The sequence below is a fragment of the Dama dama genome, chromosome 21, assembly GCF_033118175.1.
Source record: "Dama dama isolate Ldn47 chromosome 21, ASM3311817v1, whole genome shotgun sequence".
Lineage (NCBI taxonomy): Eukaryota > Metazoa > Chordata > Mammalia > Artiodactyla > Cervidae > Dama > Dama dama.
The window spans coordinates 12,507,164-12,515,376 of NC_083701.1; positions in this window are offsets into that span (position 1 = coordinate 12,507,164).

The following is an 8,213-nucleotide window of genomic DNA, read 5'->3' on the forward strand; positions in this document are numbered from 1 at the left end:
ATCAAAAATGTCATTTTAGGCAGAGAAGAAGGGCAATATGGGATCGCACCTGGAAAACAGTCTTCTTCCATGTCCTTAAGTTACTCTACACAGAAACCTATTCATGAAATCAACTCTGACAACATTTGATGTGCTTAATGCCCTGAAAGCCGCCTCCTGACACAGAAGGTAGAAGGAATCATCCTGTTCTGCTCTTTGGTCTATCTGTGCTTCTCAGTGTAATCCACTCTATTCTGAGGTTTCGGATTTATATACACATCACAGCCACAGGCACACAGGAATATATTTTTAGATCACTCTCTGAAAATGGAGCATCCACATTTTTAAAAATAAACTTGCACAGAGCTAAAGCTGGAATCAATGAGGGTGTGCGGGGTGGGGGTGGACAACCCTGCCTTCTTGTCTTCACTGACAACCACATCTTACTCTCCCAATGTGGATTTCAGGAGATTCTTTCCTTTTCCCACCTAGAAAGAGGGGTGTGAATCTGAGCAACTGACAGGGGTGGAGTTTGCTATTGAAGAATTGATTTCCAACTCCCCCTGGAAATTTGGCTCCTGATAAATGTTCTTGAAAACTTTTAGGATGTGCATGCATATTTCAAGGGCCTCTTAAGTGAAATCAATCTCATCACAGCAGACCCTCTTCATGCTGTGAGATCCACAAGTACTCCTCATGGTGAACACAGTGAACTGCTGTGCAGGGACTTCTCAAAACATGGGGAACAAACCTTTGTTCCCCACCCTGTTTTTTTCCTCTCTGTGCATCCAAACAGGCCAGGAGGATGTTCTCAAATCTGTTACTGTTGCCAGGGCAACTCGAGATTGATCCTTCACTCTAGAAAACTCAACGGATCCCCCTGAGGATTGGAGAGTGTGATTGGCGACAGCTGTTTGAGTGGGCGGGGAGGCTGTTTTGTTTTGTTTTTATCATTAGCACTATCTGTTCCCAGCTCCAGAGAGTCAAACTTTAAGCTCTGGAGAAATTCTCAATTTGTTAATGACTGTAGATGGACTGAAAAGAAGAGGCCTCTGGGATCACAGGGGAAGACCTCACTGGAAGAAACTTAACTTCCCAGGATGGGGATAAGGGGAGGAGTTGGGAAGAAAAGAAAGAGATGGGAAACAGTTGTTATTCGGCTGCTAAAGGGCCAAGAAGCCAATGCTTCCATCCATTTGTCACCTAGGAAGATGTAGAAAGGTAGGGGAAGAGAGATGGGAGCTGCTGAGAAGATCAATTGGAGTTCCCAAAATATATGAAAGAGAAGAGGTTCTTTTCACCGAGCATCTTGGAAAAAGCCTTAAAGCAGACAGAACAAGGAAATGTATTAGTACCCCTGTCCCAGAATTAATGGCTTTGCCAGGGTCACAAATCTCTTATCTTCCAGCTTAAACTCAGAGATGATCAAACCCTGCTGGAGGCTTAGTTTGTGCTTTCAGGACAGCAGTCAGTCACGTCTTTATATACTATTGTGCTTCAAAGCCCTCCAAGAGCCTGTTTCTATTACTCCAGCCTGCCTTCAAGAACGAAAATAAAAAAAGGGGGGGGGGGAAACAAATTGTGAAGCATTCCAGAGAGAAGAGATTTGGCAAGTCATCCTATTTAAAAAATGTGTTATCAAAAATACTCATTTGCCTTTCACCTATTCATTGTTTTCTGATGAGCAGGGGTGGAAGGAACTCCAGGTTCACGATCAGATTTCCAGAGATGAAAGCCCAGGGTCCAGTATTAATACTCTAAACAGTTTACTGAACCTCTCTGAGCCTCTGTTTTGATTTTTATAACTCCTAAAATAGGAAGCATGTCATTGTTAGAAAAGGCTTATGATGAGAATTCAATGTTAAGTGCCTGGCCGGTTACAAGCAATTAGAGAAGTCCCTATTATTTTCTGTTAGATCTAGTAACTCCCAAACATGAAACTATTGTTTTCAGAGGACATAACAACAGATTCCTGAACTATTTGAAAGGGTTGATTCCATGCAGGCTTGGGAATTGCTTTTAAATTCGGAAGAGAAAATGTTATTTTATTGGTACCACTTAAATAGCGTTGCTGTTTCCTTTAAGAGACGAAATTGGCCTGGGCCCACATCGCATGCATATTTCATCTGCAGTCCCCGCATATGTGTGTTTTGCTCAGCAAGCAGCACATATGGAACAACTCTTTATGGAAAAGAAGAGTGATGTCATCTGCCTAGCAATAGCAGGATATGAACCCACACCCCCACAGTGCGCCTGGAGATCCGCAGCTACCAGCGTACTCTGAGGAAAGGGCGCTATTTGGATGTTTCCGGAGCTGAAAGCTTTGATTTTCTTCTGAGAAGTCCCTGGGAGGGTGGAATCTGATTTCCACAAAGAGAAAGGGGTTTGCAGGACCAGAAATAGTTTATTCTTCAGGATGCCTAAGGAACACACTCAAAGTGTCTCTCATATTTCAGAACAGAAAAGTGGAAAATAGAGCAAATGTATTCCATTCCCTTTTATGTTGAAAACAGTCCCTCTGTCCCTTCAAGAGCTCTGGTCCCAGGGAATTTGCTTCCATTTGCTGCTCAGTCTGCATTCTTCTGGCATTGCTGAACAGATTAGCTCTAAAGAGGACTTTAATGCTCCTCTGGTGATTTAAGTTGTTTTAAACAAGGATTTCAGGATGGCAGGGATGAAAGGAATGTAGATATTTGGGCGTGTTCTCTCCTTGAGGAAATCTGTTTGTTTTTCTTTTCTTAGAGCAAATAATGGAAAAAAAATTAAACTTTATTCATGAAACTGTACTGGGATGGCTTAAATTCCATTCTTTGTACTAAGGTACAAAGGTACAAGGCTCTTCATTAGCACTGATCTCCCTACAGAAAGAACCTGCCTGGCTGCTTGGAAATAAGCTTGTAGGAAGTGCCCACCCTAGGCCACACTGAGAGGTCTGCTTGGCGTAGCTGGAGGGTCATCTGGTGATCCTAGGATTGATTTCATCCAGAAGATAGGTTTGGTTGGGTAGAGATTTTACAAACCATTTGAATTGGAATGCCTTCAGCCAAGGGTATATAATTCCTTTTCTCTTTGGGCACTGGCTCTCCCTAACAAAATGACCACTGGCTTTGGAATAATGTGAAATCACCTGTCCAGTTTCTAAAGCCATTTGAGTCTGAGACTATGGGATTGGATAGGACATCCAACAAAACATAAGTAGGATATGAATTCCTGTTCAAAGTCCACCGAGTCCTCACCATGGTCATACACCCCAAACCCTGTTTCTGTTTCTCTATTATGGATTGTCTGCTACACTGCTTCCTGCCCTCACTCTGGGGTCCAGGCACAACAACTACTCTTTGGACATAGGTTCATTGAAGAACAGAAAAAGAACAAGGCAGAATGACCAGCTTCTCTTAAAACTGATAAATTAGGAGATTGGAATTGAGAGATATACACTACTATAAAAGGAGAGTGAAAAATCTGGCTTAAAACTCAACAGTCAAAAAACTAAGATCATGGCATCCTGTCCCATCATTTTATGGCAAATAGACAGGGAAAAAGTGGAAACTGACAGATTTTATTTTCTTGGACTCCATAATCACTGCAGATGGTGACTGCAGCCATGAAATTTAAAGACACTTGCTCCTTGTAAGAAAACCTATGACAAACCTAGACAGCATATGAAAAAGTAGAGACATTACTTTGCCATCAAAGGTCCATCTTGTCAAATCTATGGTTTTTCCAGTAGTCATGTATGGATGTGCTCATTGGACCATCAGGAAGGCTGAGCACTGAAGAATTGATACTTTCGAACTATGATGCTAGAGAAGACTCTTGAGAGTCCCTTGGACAGTAAGGAGATCAAACCAGTCAATCCTAAAAGAAATCAGTCCTGAATATTCATTGGAAGGACTGATGCTGTAGCTGAAGCTCCAATACTTTGGCCACCTGATGCAAAGAGCTGACTCATTGGAAAAGACCCTGATGCTGGGAAAGACTGAGGGCAAGAGGAGAAGGTGGTGGCAGTGGATAGGGTGGTTAGATAGCATCACCGACTCAATGAACATGAGTTTGAGCTAGCTTTAGGAGATAATGAAGGACAGAGAACCCTGGCATGCTGCAGTCCATGAGGTTGCAAAGAGTCAGACATGACTTAGCTACTGAACAACAGTAATACTACTATATATATATAAAATAGATAAACAGCAAGGACTTATTATATATCACAGGGAACTATATTCAATATCTTGTCATAACTTAATGGAAAAGAATCTGAAATATATATATATATATATATATATATATATATATATACACACACACATATATTCTTATATTTATATATACATGTAGCTGAATCACTTTGCTGCATACCTGAAACATTGTCAATCAAACATACATGCCACATCCTCTTATATCTAATTGTCCAAAGTCATGTGCTTAAGCCTGAATTTCTAGGAGGGAGCAAATATCATCTTTCCACAAGAAAGGGCAGGGAATATTTTGAACCATGTGTAACTAACTTAATAAAAATATTCGTGAGCTTAGCAAAATCCAAGTAGATTGAAAAGGGAGGAATCCACCTTCCATCAATTAGAAAGTGGAAGTGACATGAGAAAATGATAAAGAATAAAAATTCTGTTGTTTCTGCATGTCCAATATCCATTCCACCTTCTATCTGATAACTGAATATCATTTCCCTTTTGGAAACTATTATATTTCCTCTTTTGCAGTTCTGGTGAAACTACTACTTCATATATCCTTCCTCTGCTAGCCATATACATCTAGGCGTATGAATCATAGTAACCAAACTCAATCATCTTGGATATTCATAGTAGACACAGAGATGCTCCACCCAGATTTCCCTTCAAGGAAGGACTTGCTTCCCAGCTATGGAAAGTGATGTAACCAGACAACCTCAGTTATCAGAAACTTCAAGGTCTACCTTTACTGTAGAGAGTCCCCATGCCCAAGGCCCTGCCTTTCCCTGGGCAGCTCTGATACGGAGCAAGTTGGGATTAGAAAGACCTGGCCATTTCTGCTCAACTCAGATTGTAATGGGAACTATATACTTATTCCAAATCTTCCCCTGGGTTGGCCTAGGCTTTTTTGGATTTGCATTGCAGAAAAATTCTTTCTCTGTCCAACGTGACTTGCACCCTCTTCCCTTAGCAGGTATTGATTCCTAATAAAAAGCTGTGAAGGGCTTCCTAGGTGGCAAAGTGGTAAAAAATCTGCCTGCCAATGCAGGAGACACAGGAGACTAGACATGGGTTCAATTCCTGGGTTGAGAAGATCCCCTGGAGAAGGAAATGGCAACCCACTACAGTATTCTTTGCCTGGAAAATCCCATGATCAGAGGAGCCTGGCATGCTACAATCCATGGTGTCACAAAGAGTTGGACATGACTGAGCATGCATGCATGTATGTGTGCATGTAAAAAATACCCGTGACTCAAATCTATCTCTGTATTTGTTCCTGGAGAACTCAACCTATGACAGTTAATGTAGCAGAGAAATAGAGAACCCTGCATCAGCAATTCTATGCCTTCATTATAAATAAAATTTATTTATAATACCAACAGGCTTTTGGTCAGAGCCAGTCCAAGAGCACCACCTAATAGGAAGATGGGTAAGAAATGCCATACTGAAGATAAAATGTTTGGAGAGCGTTTCTCTGCCAGCAAGTTCTTCCAAAGGTACAGCTTCTGTCCTGTTAGATATCATACATCTTCCCGATATATTCCTATTTTATTAAGTTAGTCAATGTTAAGTTCTTTTGGTTGCAAGCAAACAACTCTTTCCTATAGGAAGACTTAGTATAAACTCCCTTTCCAATAAAGCTGGATAATAAAGGAATATAAGATATTAAACATTAATAGGATTGGAGAAGGTGTTATTTTTATCTTTATAGAATGAGGGAAATATTAGTTTTATTGGCTGAGATGCTGTGCCTTATTAAAGCAAAACTTGAATCCTAAAACAAACAAAAAACTGGCATTGGTTGAATATAGGGGAGTGACAAAGACGGTTGATGGAATGAGGTCTTGGAACAGGTGAAAAAGGTTAGCAGTTACATAATAAACAACAAAGAAAAGAAGAATATATTTTCCTCCGAGAATCTGGTGAAGAAGAAAGACCATAAAGAACATAAACACTGGTGAATAATGAGGCATTGAGGAGACTTTTTAAGAACATGAGTAAACCATTTTAGGTCAATGATTTCAACTCATATATGTCTTTAAAAGTTTGAGGAACCCCAAAAGCACCTAGTTTCTATGAGTGATCTGTCATAGTAATTTTATAAGTTGACCGATATAAACACTTTAAAAAATGTTACTGTTATAGTACTCCTTTTAAATTGGACATGGTTTGGTGTTCGTGATGAAAAGCAATGGTTCTGGACCCAGAATATCTGAGTTGAATTTGGCATCACAGTTTCCTAGTGTGACATTGACTGAGTTAATTTTTAAGTTAATTGAAGAATTTTAGTAAATTCTTCACCCATAAAATGGAAATGGTAATACTATTCAACCTTAGTATTATTATGAGGATGAAAGGAAATACTGAAGAGGATTAAAAAAGGAAAAACTGCCTTTTTCCTCATCAGCAAAATGAGAATAGTGATAGTATAGTATCTAACTTGTAAGATGACTATAGGATTAAATCACAAGGGCTGAAACACATAAAACACATATAAAAAGCAGGGACTGGCACTTAATAGTGCTTAACAAAAGTAAGCTATTATTATCATCATTATATCTTTTAATATGACAATTTCCAACTAATGGAAACTTTTCTGTAAAAATAAACACTTTTATTTTTTACCAATGTCTTCCTATCAAGGAAGCTAGAAGGTAACACAAGGGATATTTCAAGGAAGATATCTTTATACTCCTAGAATTCTGATTTTAGGGTCTTCAGTCTTCATTTTTTTCAGGATTTGTCTTTTTATATTTTAAATACCGAAGAATCAATATATATAAAGAGTCTCACCACATCTAGGTGGTAGTTTTACTTTCTCGGTGCTGAAATTCTTCTAGCTTCTATTTTGCTGTTTGATTATTTGCATATTATATATTTTATGTTACTACTCTGCTTCTACAAGTCAGTTATGAAACTTGCTAACATTCTGCACAATCAGTTTTCTAAATAATTGGCCTTTACAACAGTTTTGCATTTTATAGTTTTATGCCACATTAACTTTATAAGATGTCATTTTACATTTATTAAAAAGAGATGTTCCTCTTTGTCAACAGCCTTAAAAACATCTCTTTGGGACATGGGTTTTCTCTTGAGAGCTGCTGACGTATGCAGGTGACTCACTGTCATAAGACAATGACATTAATAAATTTTATTTTTTTGTACTGTCATCCCTTCAGCAAGACATAACCTCTGAATAAGTGACATTCATGAGACTATCAACCTCCTTCTGAACATGGAATTTATTATTCTTATATTCAGTACAGATCCACAGCACTGATACATAGTATCAGTACATAGTACATAATAGCTGTTTAATAAAAAAATTATTAGAAGAATCATGAAGAGATAGATCCCATTACTATGACTCAACTGGCAGTTTTGCAAGACAAACTTATTTACCAAAATGGTCTGAAATTGCCTTCTCTTATTTATTATAAGAGAAATTGCTTTCTCTTATTTATATGTTATAAATTCTACAATTAAGGAAACTGATAGGATTTAAATAGTCTACAATGTTGCTTTATAATTTTACTCTCTAAATTTATTTTTTAAAATTAATTAAGTTGAGTTTTCTACTTACAAAATCAATATATGGACTTCTGCTCCCTGTTAAATTTTAAAATCTATTGATAGACAATTTTCCCCATAATAACAATTAGAAAAATGGATAAACTGTAAATGTTATACTTTTTTAATCACTGAAGAGCTTTGTACATGTAAAAGGTCTAGAAGAATTAATCTAAACAGGAAAAAAAATCCATTTCACTTTGTGGAATTTAAGGAGTATTTTACTCACTGGGAATATTTGCAGAGTCTGAGCATAGTTTAATGATCAGATCTTTCATACGTAGAATACTGGTGAGGAAGCTAATATTTGATAACCATTCAGACTCATGTGGAAAACTAGAATCTAGAGGAGCTACAAATGATAAGTCTATTTTCCCAAAGAGAGAAGCGGGATTTTTGCAGAATGCTAAGGAAGCATAGGAATGAACAGTACTCTAAGCCAAATTTCTGCTAAAAGTTTGGGTCTTCAATAAAACACGG